This window comes from Ochlerotatus camptorhynchus, unplaced genomic scaffold (genome assembly GCF_037179485.1).
Source record: "Ochlerotatus camptorhynchus isolate MF236.1 unplaced genomic scaffold, CSIRO-AGI_Acam_v1.1 ptg000070l, whole genome shotgun sequence".
Lineage (NCBI taxonomy): Eukaryota > Metazoa > Arthropoda > Insecta > Diptera > Culicidae > Ochlerotatus > Ochlerotatus camptorhynchus.
Window position 1 is genome coordinate 3,445,320 of NW_027040560.1, and position 16,463 is coordinate 3,461,782.

Sequence of the window (16,463 nt, forward strand, 5' to 3'; positions counted from 1 at the left end):
CCTCAGGATTGCACCTGCATAACAATGTTACGCCAATTCACTCGGTCCGTGGCTGCTTGTCTCCAATTTCTTGACCGTCCCACACTTCCAAGAGACCTTGCTCCACATGGTCTAACCACCTTGCTCGCTGTGCTCCTCTTCGTCTTGTGCCGGCCGGATTCGAGGCAAATACCATTTTTGCGGGATTGTTGTCCGGCATTCTTAAAACGTGTCCCGCCCATCGTACCCGTCCAGCTTTCGCAACTTTCTGGATACAGGGTTCGCCATAGAGTTGCGCCAGCTCTTGGTTCATCCTTCGCCTCCATACACCGTTCTCACATACAACGCCAAAGATGGTCCAAGCACTCGTCATTTGAAAACACCCAGTGCTTGCAGGTTCTCCTCGAGCATCGTCCACGTCTCGTGCCCGTAGAGAACTACCGGTCTTATCAGCGTCTTGTACATGGTACATTTAGTACGGAGGTGAAGTTTACCCGACCTCAGGGTCTTGTGGAGTCCGTAGTAAGCACGACTTCCGGCAATAATACGCCGACCAATTTCTCTGCTGCAGTTATTATCCGACGTCACCAATGATCCGAGGTACACAAATTCATCCACCACCTCGAACTCATCTCTGTCGATTGTCACGCTTCTGCCTATGCGAGCCCTATCCCGCTTGGTTCCTCCAGCTAACAGATACTTTGTCTTTGACGTATTCACCTATAATCCAACCTTCTCTGATCCAAGTTTCAGCCTACTCCGCCACGGCCTGAAACGTTCTTCCGACAATGTCCACGTCGTCAGCGAAGCAGATAAACTGGCTGGACTTATTGAAGATCGTGCCCCGCATGTTAAGGCCACACGTTTCATTACACCTTCTAGCGCAATGTTGAACAGGAGGCAGGAAAGACCATCGCCTTGTCGAAGTCCTTTGCGAGTTTCAAACAAGTCCGATAACGCACCCGATATCTTCACGCAGCACTGTACACTAGAGTGATGCAAAATTTGAAATATTCGCTCCACAATACTTAAACGATTCCAAATCGGATCTTGACTAACCTCTCGAAATTTGAACCCATTTAGTGAGAATCTGAGATGGCTCAAACCATTTGAAGTTTGCATGGGAATTAGTATGGTAAAACCAAGATTTTTGTTCATGTCTATCTAATAATTCACCATATCGGTCTGCTTCAAAATCTTTCAACTGTACTTGTAGGAAATTTTCCCAGCTACAACTTTGCTCAAGACCACTTTTTGATTAAATGCAATGATCGAAAGTTATCAATGGTTCAATGCGCTGATGTCTTATGATCATGCTCAATCAACTGCTCAGCAGGCAACATTGGTGTTTCTGGGGCGTTGAATAGGACACAAAAGTCTTGGCTACTATGTCTTACTGCAAAATACAGTGTTGCCTACAGAGCAGCTGCTTGATCATGTCATAAGTTTACCAATCTCTTAAATAATTAATAACTTTTTCCAGTCTCGTTTTACATAGAAACGATCTTTAGCAAAGTTGTAGCTGAGAAAATTTTCTATAAGAATAGTTATCGAACTGTTTCGCAGCTAAATATCTAAAAAAGACTAGAAGGCAATGTACAAAAAGTTGAGATTTCTCATAGTAATTAACATGTAAACTTCTAATGGCTTGTGCGAAGTCTGTTTCTAACCAAATGAGTTGTAACTTTGGGAGGCTAATCAGGACCCGATTTGAATTTTGCATCAGTCTACTGTACACCATTCCTCGTAGCCCTGATCAGTCTGGTCCAGGCATACCAAAAGTACCGCCTCACAGGCATGGAAAATCATTTACATTCATTTCGTACATTAATTTACATTCATTTGCCTCTAACTTTTTTCATCAACAGCATTGCGCAAAATGATGTACAGAGCTTTTGTAGGTTCTGTTATTAGCTACAACTTTTGGTCATAACTCAAATCTGTATCTCTTATGCATCACGAACTAGAGCGGGCAGAACTTGTTACTGTTTTTCAGTGAATGTAAAATACATTCACTGAAAAACAGTAGTGGCTTCTGTTTGCTCTGGTTCGTCATTCATCAGAGATACGGATTTGACTTTTTAACAAAAGTTGTAGCTAATAACAAAACCTACAAAAGCTCTATACATCATTTTGCGAAATGCTGTTGATGAAATAAGTTAGAGGCAAATGAATGTAAATGAATGCAAGAAATGAATGCAAATGATTTTCCATGCCTGCCGCCTCATGACAGTATTCCAACGGCTGTCGCTTTCTTTTTCCTACGACAGCCTTGAGATTGAGCTATAAGCGACAGCCCACAGTGAGGCTGTTATACGACATGCAACGTTGCCGTCTTGTCCAGTACACGACAGCTCGTTCTTAGTCATATATTTTGTTCGTTCGGCTATGACAGCCTCGGATGGTCATTCGTAACGTTCCTCGTACATACAACAAGCAGTCCGTCAAACTGCCGATTCGTTGCTGCTGGATTTGAAATTTTGTTTGTATGTCGTAAGACTGCTACTACACTACCAGTGTGGCGCCGGAGCTCGTTCGGTTGCTATCACGTTCGTGCTGTCCATTGCAAAATTTTCATCCGATATTTTTTTTTTTAAACGCGCGGTCTCCGGCGAAAAATATAAGCCTACCCGACACCAACCTGACTTCTACAAAACCCCAACCCGATGTTGGCCCGACATTGACCCGACATAAACACATAATTGACCCGACATCGACCCGACATTTGGCCGACGTCGACCGTAAATTGACCTTACATTGATCCGACATCGGGCCGACATATCTGTTCGGGATCATTCTTCTGGGTTTCTTCCATACTTTACTGCCGTATATCAATTGTATATAATGTCTCGTGACAGCCTTTTCGTGACAGCCACTTGGGTAAGCTGAGGGATGTCGTCGGTTTGTGAAGGCTGTTATGACGACAGAAACATTGAGAACCTGGTCATAAAGAAATGTATAAATACAGCCCATTCGGTTAACTACGTTCCAAGCACGATTATTTTAGCAAAGCGGGTATAGATGCGACTGTTCTAATGCAGCTTTCATTCGTTGGTGCGTGCGCTGTTGCCAATACACTTCGAATTCAGATCTGAACGTACGGTAGCAAGCGGTAGTAAAGCACACAAAGCAACAGTCAAGTCAGGTATAAACCAACTGTCGCGAGGAGGCTGTACTTTTTGGAAGCCTGGTCTGGTCAGCTTCCCGGGAAGACCGTTCTCGTCCATAATCTTCCATAGCTCTTCACGGTCAATAGTATCATACACAGCTAAAAAAAAGTAGTGTAAATTTCCGTTACTATGATGCACATAAATGGAGCGTCATAAATCATACATATTTACATTATAAATCGTGTATATTTATGTGACATGTCATGCGATATTCCATATATTGTATGCAACTTTCCACCTTTGTTTGCAACATTTCTTGCAAGCTGCTAGTTTACGTGAAAAGGAAGTTTACATGCATGAATTTTTGCATGCATGGATGTTTACATCACCAGTAAAATTCAGATTTTTTTAGTGTGTAAGCGGCCTTGAAATCGATGAATAGGTGGTGCGTAGGGACTTGATATTCACGACACTTTTGGAGGATCTGCCGCAACGTAAAGATTTGGTCCGTTATCCATCGCCTGTCCACAAAACCGGCTTGATAACTTCCCACAAATCTGCTTGCTCGCGGCTATAAACGGCGAAAGATGATCTGGGAGAGCACTTTGTAGGCCGCGTTAAGAATAGTGATCGCTCGATAGTTCTCACATTCTAGTTTGTCGCCTTTTTATATACTGGGCATATTACTCCCTCTTTCCACTCCTCCGGTAGCTGTTCTGTATCCCAGATCCTGACTATCAGTCGGTACAGACAAGTGGCCAACTTATCCGGGCCCATTTTGATAAGTTCCGCTCCGATACCATCTTTCCCAGCTGCTTTGTTGCTCTTAAGCTGTCGGATAGCATCCTTAACTTCACCTATCGTGGGAGCTGGCATGCCCCCCTCATCCGCTGTACCGACGAAGCCATTCCTCCTGCCGCCTTGATCCTCCGCCACTGCGCCGTTCAGATGTTCATCGTAGTGCTGCTTCCACCTTTCAATCACCTCACATTCGTCCGTTAAGATGCCCCCTTCCTTATCCCGGACACATTTCGGCTCGCGGCACAAAGCCTTGGCGGGATGCGTTGAGTTTCTTGTAGAACTTGCAAGTTTCTTGAGAACGATACAGCTGCTCCATTTCTTAACACTCCAGCTCTTTCAGGCGGCGTTTTTATCCCGGAAAAGATGGGTTTGCTGCCTTCGCTTCTGTTTATATCGCTCCACATTATGACGGGTTCCTTGCTGCAGCATCGCCGCCCGCGCTGCGTTCTTCTCGACCAAAACCGCCTGACACTCTTCGTCGAACCAATCGTTCCGTCGATTCCGCTCCACGAACCCAACGGCGCCTTCAGCAGCGCTGTTAATGGCTGCTTTCACGTTGCTCCTGCAGTCTTCAAAAGGGGCTTGGGTGAGTTTTCCCTCATCCGGCAACGCTGCGTCGAGGCATTGCACGAACTCAGTTGCGACTTTGGACAGCTTCAGTCGCTCCAGATTGTACCGTACCGGGCGTTGCACACTGGGGCTGATCAGTGATTTTCTCGGAAAAATTAATAACTTTTGAACAAAGCATCCAATCAGAATACTGTCTTCGGTAAAGTTGTTTGTATTAGTTAAGCGCTTCTTCTGAATAAATTAATTAGTTCGCAACTTGGTCGTAGAGATGGCGCGCGAATCTAACTTTTGAATAAAGCATCCTAGACGTATAGTGTTTTCAACAAAGTTTTTTACCTATTAAAATGAAGGAAAGTTGCTGAAGACATAAAACTTCCATAACCTTTAGTTTCGGAGATATAGGGTATATTGAAAAATATGATATGTCATCGAATATCATGTTTTCAGTTTTCTGGTATATGTTAGACAATGACATGAGCTAGCAAAAGAGACAAAGTCCAGCTGCCCTTAGCTGCCCCTACGAGAATCCCACCCACCTAAAATAGAGGCAAAATATCATGTTTTTCGAGAATATTTCACTAAAACCACTATAAATTCCACAAACAGTTCAATGAAAATTCGCACCTAGTTTGTTTTCGTTGGAATAAATGCAGAAACCAGAGCAAACATATGAAAACATACAAAAAAGTTAACAAATACGAATTTTGACATCATATTTTTCAATATACCCTATATCTCCGAAACTAAAGGTTATGGAAGTTTTATGTCTTCAGCAACTTTCCTTCATTTTAATAGATAAAAAACTTTGTTGAAAACACTATACGTCTAGGATGCTTTATTCAAAAGTTAGATTCGCGCGCCATCTCTACGACCAAGTTGCGAACTAATTAATTTATTCAGAAGAAGCGCTTAACTAATACAAACAACTTTACCGAAGACAGTATTCTGATTGGATGCTTTGTTCAAAAGTTATTAATTTTTCCGAGAAAATCACTGATCTGCCCCAGTGTGCGTTGGTACTGAATGTTGTTGGCAACGGAAAGTTTTTGGCGCACCTTGACCATTAGAAGGTAGGGGTCCGAATCGATATTTGCTCCACGATAGGTCCTGACGTCGATAATGTCCGAGAAGTTCCTTCCGCCGATCAAAATGTGGTCGATTTGCGATTCTGTCTGCTGCGGTGATCTCCAGGTGTACCGATATGGGAGGCTATGCTGGAAGTAGGTACTACGTATGGCCATGTTCTTAGAGACGGCGAAATCGATGAGTCTAAGGCCGTTGGAGTTCGTTAACTGGTGAGCGCTGAACTTTCCTATAACCGGTCTGAATTCCTCCTCCTGGCTGACCTGAGCGTTAAGATCTCCGATGACGTATTCCCGTTCCAGCTGTTGATGGCACCAGGACGTTGATCAGCCACTCCTAACATGAAGAACAGACGCCGTTTTGAGCCGCATCTCCATGGTGAACAGACGCTCAAAGACTGCACTTTCCGGAGAGATGAGTCCCCCCCTCCCCTTCCCTGTCAGCATACGACCAAGGTCCCACCGGGGTTGGTTACCCGATCTTCCCTATGGTTACTCGTACCTCAGTCGGCACCGCGGGGAGGTAGGAATAGGAGTTACTGGACAAGAGGCTAAGGACCGCTAGTGGGGTCATAGTATGTGTAACGTATTTTACAACCATATTAAAAAACATTTGTCGAGAATGATCTTAGAAGAGGGTAGGTAGATAGTTCCATTAGAGTACGGCCATATGGAAATTGAATAGAAGTTGAAAATGACCGAAGCGCCATTAATGCGTCAGTACAAAGTACAATTTTCGTGTTTTTCGCCTGTTTGAAAAAGCACTTTAACCATCACATATGAAATGTATTTCCGATATAACCATAACCAATTCAATGTTGTATTCTTATTGCTTATGATGTTTTCTGATTATATACTCATTCAGAGTTTCATATTTAAAGAACTAAATTGTTTTTCATATTTAAAGAACTAATTTTTTTTTTCTATATTCATCGAGCATTATCAAAGTAACCCCAAATCAAAATACTGAAGTTTGGTCACAAAACTAAAAAAAAAAACAGTTTCAATGCTTTGATTTCCGTTAAACATATTACTAATGAATTAACTCGTGCATCCTCAGTACTTGTTTTAAAAATATAAAATTTGAAAAACATTCATATAGGGGAAAAGTTGGCTTCGGCAATACCTTAACCTATTATCGTCAGGGGGGTAAACAACGTCCTTGAGAGCTCAATTTTGGCATGTGGATACATTGTGTTTCAGAGCAACTTTTGGCCAAATTTGAGTGCTCTAGGACTTTGTTTACCCCCCTAACGATAATAGGTTAAAGTATTGCCGAAGCCAACTTTTCCCCTAAATATATATCTAATCTAATCTAATCTAACACCAACACAGCCAGCTCTTGAAAACATCCTGGAAAATGATATATATACCTACATAATTTTTCCTGTCTATTTGATATATGTTTCACATCGAAGATGCGTCTCACATATCAAAACGGCCAGGCCTATTGTGCAGTATTTAAGGGGCGAGATGATTCAGAAAACATCGGGCCTGTTTAAATCAGAAAACATCGGGCCTGCTTCAGAATCCAATAAATGGATGAAACGTGGACATCTCGTACCGTACGTTCCTATTTTGGTAATTATATGATTGGTTGGTCTTTGGAAGCATCAAAGCTAGAAAGGTTAAGTGATGCTCCATTTTCTTCTGACGGTTGGGGCATGAGCACTAACTCTTGTCCTAGCCTTTAATGACTTATGGCTATAGCGCCATTATTCGCTATCTGAAAGGAGAATAGGGATAGGAAAAGGAGATGGACAAAGGGGAAAGGATTATGTGAAATCTATGAACATAAACAATATTTTTGATTTGAAATATACAATATAGAAATTCATAACGGCGGTGCTCACTACCCGATTCTTGTCACTATTATCAAGTCAATTCGGAATATGCTCTTCACCATGCAAATTTGAAAATCACTAATGAAGTTTGACACAAATCTAAAAATCAGTTAAATTACTCATTTGACCTAGTGACCCCTTGGGCCTAGCTACATTCGGCTTAGTAGCGCCTGTTGACATCTGGCCATGTGGAACTTGTCAACGCCCTTGCGATCAGGCTATGTCGCAATGGTGGGTCTTCCCATCTCCTGGTATCCCCCTTAATCCTCCGAAAGAAATGATTTCCAGACTGTAAGCATTCCGCATTTTCAGCAGTGAAAAACATTCATATAAATATAAAAAAAATATTTGGAATATACTTTAAAAACGTAGAAGGGTCTGAGCCTAGGGGCCCGAACGGAAGCTTGACGTAGGACGGCTAGTGGCCGGAACAAATGTGAAGAGCATTTAGTTCTTTTAATTGATCGATCATCTATTATCTTAACTTTCCATTTTTGAATTGTAGGCGTACCAAATTTGTAGTATTTTTTTTTTTTCAAAGAGAAAGTTAATGGAGAGAATCGATCAAAATCACTTGCACCGCTGCTTCCAAGTTTGGTTACAAGATTACAACTCTGGAGAGCATTTTGTGTGGTCGTTGGGGGCGTGTGGTTCTGAATATGGACAAACAGGCACAGATAAATTCTATTCCAACTCTTTACTGTAGTAAGCTTGTTTGCCCTGAAAAGGGTCGTTTTGTTGCCAATGTTGTTGATGATTTTAACTCCGAAACCGTACAGAGTGCGTCTCTGTCGCTTCAAAGCGTAGATGACATCCATGGCCGCTTACGCTTGTCGTGTTCAGTGTAGGTGACAGCATCACTGATCACATTTTCCAGGAACACCTTCTGCACACCTCGTAGATCAGACCGGAGATACGTTTGACATCGCGACGGCGAACTAGACGACTTCTTACCAAGACCATTTCCTCCTTTGCCACGACCAATCATTTTTGCTAGTTAGGTAGAAGAGTGGACTACCTAACCTGTCACCACCTTCCTATTGCTGCTATTCCAACCAAGTGGTATTCGATTATGACGACTGGGTTTGGGAAGAACGTTTATTTCATGAAAACAGTGATAAAATTATCACTTTTTATTTGTACATTGGACAATGGTTGACATTATCACTTTAGTTTCTTGTTAAAAAAAAATCATCAGCAATGAAGCATTGCTATTGATGCGTAGAAATATTTCTGATCGATTGGTGATAACATTATTGAAATTGGTCCAGGGGCAGCTGAGTTGTTAATGTTAAAAATCTTTCATAATATCGTTACATGTTCCATTTTCGGTTTTCACAAAGTGTACCCCCATATAGAAATCACAGACGTAGCCCTAGTAAAAAAAAACTATCAATGTTATCCAAGGAGTATGTCACTCAGCACAGTGTGGCACAGCTTGGACACATCCATCGGCACAATCTCGTAGGCATTGGATTGTTCTTTAAATAAAATGGGAGCACTGCTGGACAGCTATCATTGAAATTGTTCTCAGCATTACGCGCTGTTTGACTGTGTATTTCAGAAGCATACTCAAATTGAATATACTAGAGGAACTCAAACCAGCAATTCACTTCTCAGTTCACAATTAAATTAGAAATGCAGGCTTCCAAGGGCTGTTTTTTGTCATGGATGCCAGTCACAAGTCTTTCAGGTACTACGCAAATGGAGGGTACTACGAACCGGAATGCAAGAACAATTTGGATGAATTGGATCATGCAGTGGATGCGGTTGGATACAGAAAACTCAAAGGAGAAGATTACTGGCTAATCGAAAACTCCGAATGATCAAGATGGAAATTTCGATTTTTGTAACATAAAATAAAAAATTGTAAGTTAATGAGGTTGAGAGGAAGCAATAAAAATTTCGTGTGATTGTGCCGTTAAAAGCAGGTCAGTATTGTTCAAGTGAGTTTGGTTTGGTAGAAGACCAGACTCGGGAGTGGCAGGATGTGGCCTTGTAAGGACCCAATTTTTCAGCAGCAAATCCCCAGCAATCGGTCAATTGATCATCTACCAAACCAAACTCACTTGAACAGTACCGAACTACTCTCCAGGGCACAATCACACGGAATTTTTATTGCTTCCACTCAACCTAATTAACCTACAGTTTTTTAATCGAATTTCACTGGTTGAGGTACTACGATCGAATTCTCTCGGAACTTCAACCCGATGGTACAACCAAACATCTTAGCTTGGGATTCTCCTTCTTGGAATAATCCATTCCGACGTCGAAAACCTCCGAGAGCTTCTTGCCAAGAATTATCACTTTCAGCAGTTTCTCTTCCAGATTGAGCAGAAAGGTGTAGTGCTGCTGAATCGTTTTCGTCGGACGACATTGGAGCAGTAGGATCGATCCGAGACTGCAGACAAAGATGATCGATAGTGCAGATAGTTTTTGTCACTGAATTCATTAAAACTACAAGCTTTGATTGCCACCCGACTGCCGGGTAGCACACGTCCAACTAGTTGGTATCCATACCGGACACGTACCTTTTGTCCGTCAGAGCCTGCTCGACACCCTCCGACAGTTTGGCATGTTTTACTTTCTTATCAGCATCGATAACCTCCTTGATGTGATCCTTGAGGTACTTGTTAAATACGTCTACCGTCACCAGGCAGGCCTTCTTGATGGTGATAACCTCGAAGTCCTCCTGGGCATGCTTGGCATACACAGTTTTGGTCACGAACTACTCATTTGCTAATAACTTTTCACACAGTTGACGGAACATAGTTTTTTTGAAGCAGTAGATAGAATGGAGTGTAAGCTTGTTATAGATATGTAAAAAAAAAAGTAGATTTTAATGCTAGTAGTAAACTGTATTTGTTTTTGCGTAGTAAAAATGAGGAATTGAAGTGTTAAATTGATTAGTGTTGATTCAAATGATAAGCTTTACCTAATCTTCGCATATCTATAGTAAACTATAAGCCTAATCTATCAATTACTTTAAAGAAAAATAAATTTCAACATTCGAGTGAAAAGTTATTACCAAATGAGCAGTTGGTGTGTACAACTGTGCATGCCAAGCATGCTCCTGGGAGCACATGATGTACCCGATTGGGACGCTGATGTCCACGGTGTCGAAGCTCTTGTCCTTGACGAAGGCTCGCCACGATTCACAGAATTCACCCAGGAAGTTGTCCTAGGAGAAGACGCCCAACGTTTTGCCATCCTTGGATCCCAGCAGCTTTTCAAAACTGGCCATATCTTTGTCGTTCTTATCCCGAACCAACAGCTTCAGCGACGGAATACCCTCCACACCGTCCTTCTCGATCTGCTTCAAGAAGTCGATCTTCTTCCTGCTGGTCAGGAAAAAGATGGACTTTTTGCACAGCACCGTAATTGTATCGGTCAGCTCATATCCCAGCAGGCTGGTCTGCAGCGAGATGGATTTGCTGTAGATGAATCCTGATGAATGTGGGCGTCTTAGTGAAATACCTGTATAAAGAGAGAGAGAAAGATTCGTAATTTCCATTTAATTCCACTACCTTATTTGCTTATCCTTGACAGATACGCGTATTTCGTCTACAATATGCAGACTTCATTAGTGTCTTGTACTAATACTCGAATACTAATAGAGTCGAGAACTAGTACAAGACACTGAAGAAGTCTGCACATTGTAGACGAAATACGCGTATCTGTCAAGGATAAGCAAATAAGGTAGTGGAATTAAATGGAAATTACTAATCTTTCTCTCTATTTATATTGCTGTAGATGGTTTCCTCGTCTACGCCGACCGCTGTCAGAATACAATCAACCTTCTGCAGCGAATCATCGTGGGAAAACTCTGGTTCCTTCCAGTTGGCGTAGAGGCGTTTTATTCGTCGGTAAAAGGAGTCCTTACCGAGCACGATATTGGACATTTCCGGGGCCGTTCAACTATCGCATCCAACGGTTTTTGATGCGGGGACACTTCCGGTTGCTCTCCGGCCTTTTTTTGTTGTGTCCTGTTGGACGGCTGAGACCACTCATGGTCCATCTCACCATCATTCCTCCTTGGTTGTCGCTAGAGCGATGTTATCCTTGCGATAATAATTCATTGACATTCAAGCTGTCAGAAATACCTGGTTGCCATATATTATAAACCATAATAATCGTATTTTACAAAAAATCGCAGCTTGCTCTATGGCCGGCACTGCTGGTACACTGTGAATAATGTTCACCCAAGATTGGTGTGCGGAGTGACCTACCCCTTGATGTTACCCCGTTTTACGGTACATATATTCAAAAATCCAGAATCCTTGAATTTTTAAAATTTCAAGTTTTTAAAAGGCATATATTTTTTATGTATGTCCCTTCGCAGATAGAGGTCTTGGCATATTTTCAGATGAAGATTGTTGAAAATTGTTCCAATAAACTTTTTTCCAAATTAGGCCTAAATGAATTCGTCTTAATGGCATTCGGCCGAGTGGTGCTACACCCATGACTAATATGCTGTATCAAAAAGTGGGCCTAGTACTAGGGTTACCAAAAGTAATTATGTGTTTTTGCCCAAAAAAATCTTTTCATCTTTTTTCAAATTTCCAAGATTTTTCAAGATTCAGACATTTTTCTGATAGAGACAAAAAATAGATAAAAAAATATATGTATCATAAATAACTTATGGTTTGGCTCAAAAGAATACCTCTGACAGTTCTCATTCTCCTTTTTAATACCGCAAAAAAATGCTTAGATATATAACAAATAATGTTTTGTTTTTAAACATTTCAAGTTTTATTTTTTAATTGTTTGATCCAAGGGCTGAGACAGGTTTACTCTGAGTTGCTTTTTTGCAGTGAGTAGCTCCCGAGTAACTCAATGTACCTTAATATTTTCTCTGCCTACTCCGTTTACTCTTTTTAAGCATAGGTATACGTCTCATGTTAGACGTGTTTTTTTGTAAATATAGTAATTCCAAGTGTATCCTGATCCTTTCGAATAACTGGAAGAACCTGTGCCGGTGCCTGCTTACTACAATAACAACCTACACTTCCAACCAGCTTTAAGGGTTGTTCTTCCTCATCAGCAACCAAGTCCAGTCGTCACTCCGAAAGGATCATCTCTGATAAAAAAAGCTCTCCAATATTCTTCTAAACATCTGGAATTCGACCTCTAATGCAGTGATCCCATCATCTTCGATTTCTCCAGTCGTAACAGCAGTCTCATTGGAAAAGGCATCACCAGTCAATGCGGTAATAACTAACTCCGATCCCCTTTCGACTAACATTCCCGTTGGCACCATGGCAAACATAGAGTAGTGAGCAATATTTCAACCATGGTCCCTCCAACGTCACCCGCCGCCACAGTTTCCGGTATAGACAATATCTCTCCGGTGGGGCAACAACCGATTAACGCCCAATTCCAGCTCCGAAGACAACGCTACAAACCATTACCCCGTGGAATGTTCAACCAGAGCATCAGTGCAGCCACTGCCACTGTCGAAGCCGAATAGGAGGATGACGATGAAGTAGCTGCAGTTTCCGATGAGTGCAATCCTCGTTTGAACTTCAAACCCATTGACGATCTACCGGACGAAATCGAAGTGAAAACCCGTCAGGAAAACGAAGTACAAATCGACGTCCGCAGCTCAATCTCAGTGGTGTACCTATAGCAAAAACGGAACCGTATTACGACCATCCGGATGGCCCAGTAAAAGCACCAAAAGCGGGGATGGGTGTCCGTCGTCAGCGAAACGACGCCGTGGTAATTCAGAGCTCGGTTCGCAGTTCCATCCAACGGCAGCTCGTCAAGCGATGGGACGGGATTTTTTCGACGAGTATCGATTTTGAGTATTTGGTCACACAGTTCGGGGTTTTCTACCACATCAACCAGATAAGCATTCGACCGTCGTAAGTGTAAGGTTGGAACAGGTTCTTTTCACGTTCAAGGTTGGTAAGGGTCGAACGAAGGTTATTAAACTGAGAGATGGTGCACCTTCAAATGTTGCTGTGATGCGAAAAATGAGAAATCAAATGACAGCAATCTTGCTCACTGAGCAATGTGAGTTACTCGAGATGCCTCAAAAGCAACTCTGAAATTGCTCATGATTAGGAGCTGTCTTGCCCCTTGGCTTGATCATATTTAATCAAAATCTGTTTTATCTGTTTAAATCCTAAAAATCTGTAACCTGTGAATACAGACTCTTGGTTTTAAAAACTCTGAAAAATCTGTAGAACTACATATTTACCTGTAGTTTTGGTAACCCAGCCCAGCGTTGCGTTGCGTTTGTAACGGAGTAATTCGTAGATTGCATACTGGCAACTGTCATGTATCAACTTTAACACGTTCTTATTCTGATTGCTTAAGGAAAACTATTTGGGAGTGAATAGTTCTCCAATCAAAGCTTAGAACAGGAAAAGCATGACAATTACCATTGCCGGCCACGCCCATCTTCTCCTTTACGGGGAAGAGAGGATATTGTTGATGTAACATCTACTTAATGAGAGGCCAGCGACTCACCGACGTCCCCATAGATGCTTCGGAGTTTGATGGTGGTATGGGTATGGGTCAGGATTCGCTTAAGCAGGCGATGCGACCATTGCAATGATTTTATTTATATATAGGAGGAGCTTGGGAGTAAACTCACGATCTTCTACTCAGTAAGCAAAAGCGTCAGCCATCAAGCTGGCCGAGCTCCTTAAATTTAAGGACCGATCTACAGGTATTTGAAAAAAAGAAGTTTGATAGTGTTAAAGAACTTAATACACGCGAAGAAAACCCGCATCCAGGAATTGGCCACTAAAGGGTGATACGGTCAAAATTTGGTCAATATCAACTTGACGTATTTCTTTCAATTTGGCATTTAAAAAACCTGAACACCCCTCATTTTGAAGGTGTGTGTGTGTGTAGAATGTTGCTCCTATTTTGATTTTGGAATTCACTCTTCAGTTGTTAAAATGCCGTCCAAGCAAGAAGAGCAGCGTATCAAAATTTTGCTCGCGCATCGCGAAAATCCGAGCTACTCGCACGCAAAGTTGGCAAAATCGCTAAAAGTTGCCAAATCAACCGTTACAAATGTAATTAAAGTGTTTGGGGAACGTTTGTCGATAGCCAGGAAGTCTGGATCGGGGGGAAATCGAAAACCGGAAGCCGCTGAGACGACAAAGAGAGTTGCCGGTAGTTTCAAGCGAAACCCTAACCTCTCTCTCCGAGATGCCGCAAATAAGCTGGGTGTATCGTCTACAACCGTGCATCGAGCCAAAAAACGAGCCGGACTATCGACTTACAAGAAGGTAGTGACTCCAAATCGCGATGATAAACAAAATACGACGGCCAAAGCGCGATCCCGGAGGCTGTACACGACGATGCTGACGAAGTTTGACTGCGTGGTAATGGACGACGAAACCTACGTCAAAGCCGACTACAAGCAGCTTCCGGGACAGGAGTTTTATACGGCAAAAGGAAGGGGAAAGGTAGCAGATGTTTTCAAGCACATGAAACTGTCAAAGTTCGCAAAGAAATATCTGGTTTGGCAAGCCATCTGTACCTGCGGCTTGAAAAGCAGCATTTTCATAGCTTCCGGGACTGTCAACCAAGAAATTTACGTGAAAGAGTGTTTGAATAAACGTCTGCTGCCTTTCCTGAAGAAACACGGTTGTTCCGTACTGTTTTGGCCGGATTTGGCATCTTGCCATTACGGTAAAAAGGCCATGGAGTGGTACGCCGCCAACAACGTGCAGGTGGTTCCCAAGGACAAGAACCCTCCCAACACGCCAGAGCTCCGCCCAATTGAGAAATACTGGGCTATTGTCAAGCGGAACCTAAAGAAGACCAAAAAAACTGCTAAGGGCGAGCAGCAGTTCAAGGCAAACTGGCTTTCTGCGGCGAAGAAGGTGGACAAGGTAGCTGTACAAAATCTGATGGCAGGGGTCAAGCGTAAGGCCCGGCAATTCGGATTTGGAAAAGCGGAAGCCTAACTGAATATTTTTCCTGAATTTTATACTAATTGAACTTGGAAAAGAAATTTAATTTGATTTTTTAAATAAACGATTTCACCGATTTACACGCGTTTTCCCTTGACCAAATTTTGACCGTATCACCCTTTAATATCAAAAACCGGGCATCTACTGAAGGTCTGATGGCACACAACAAGTCCATGGAGAAAAACACAGGAGGACAAATAATCGAATTTGTCTACGAAGGTAATGGAGACCGAGCAACTTATTAATGACAAAATTTAAGTATTAATCAAATTGAAAAATAATTTTATCAAACTCTTTACACACGTAGAAATTATTACCGACTTCAGTAATTTTTACCGAATTTTCAACAGCTGAACTGTTCAGTAATCAGGCATTTTAATTCATTAGTTTTTAAGAGAAATACTCCGAGGGGGAGATGGGCGAAAAGAATGAACTGTCAAAATCTGAGCCAATCGAACATTGCCATTAGAATTTTTCCAAGGGTTTTTTATTCTTACTAGATTAAATTTGAGAGTATTGCAATCGAATAGAAATGCAATCACCTTTATGTTCGTGTGCTTCTTAAATTCAACTAGTTTTTGGAATCAAACACAATATTCTAACTCTATTGATTAATTGATCAATATAATTAGTTAGCACCAAGAAATGTGCAAAATATTGCGATGCAATCAATTATTATTTTGCACGTAAATTGAATCAAAAATAAAAGTCATGTGAAATGCTAGCTTCTAGCAAGGGTTGCAAGATAATTTAGGTACAAATCCCTGCTGCCGAATTGTATTTTATTTTCTCCGCCCATCTCTCCCTCTGAGTATTTCTAGTTTTAAAGCTTTAAAACAAGGAAAACTTCACCGCAATGGCAAGACTCGATTATTTAAACAAGGCTGACAGTGTTTTGAAATTAAAATTTAGTAAAACAGCTTTTGAAATGACGGTCAAAGTTGTTCGGAAAAACGGCAATAATTTCTAAGTGTATATAGTTATAATTTTCTGAAGATAATAACATTTACGTGTCCAAATAGCTGCCTATTTTAATTTTACATAGTAATTATGTTACATTAACGTGGAGGTTTGCTATTTTGAGCATGACAAGGACTTAACTTTTAAAAGTGTCCAAAATTGTTGCCTAACAGCCTG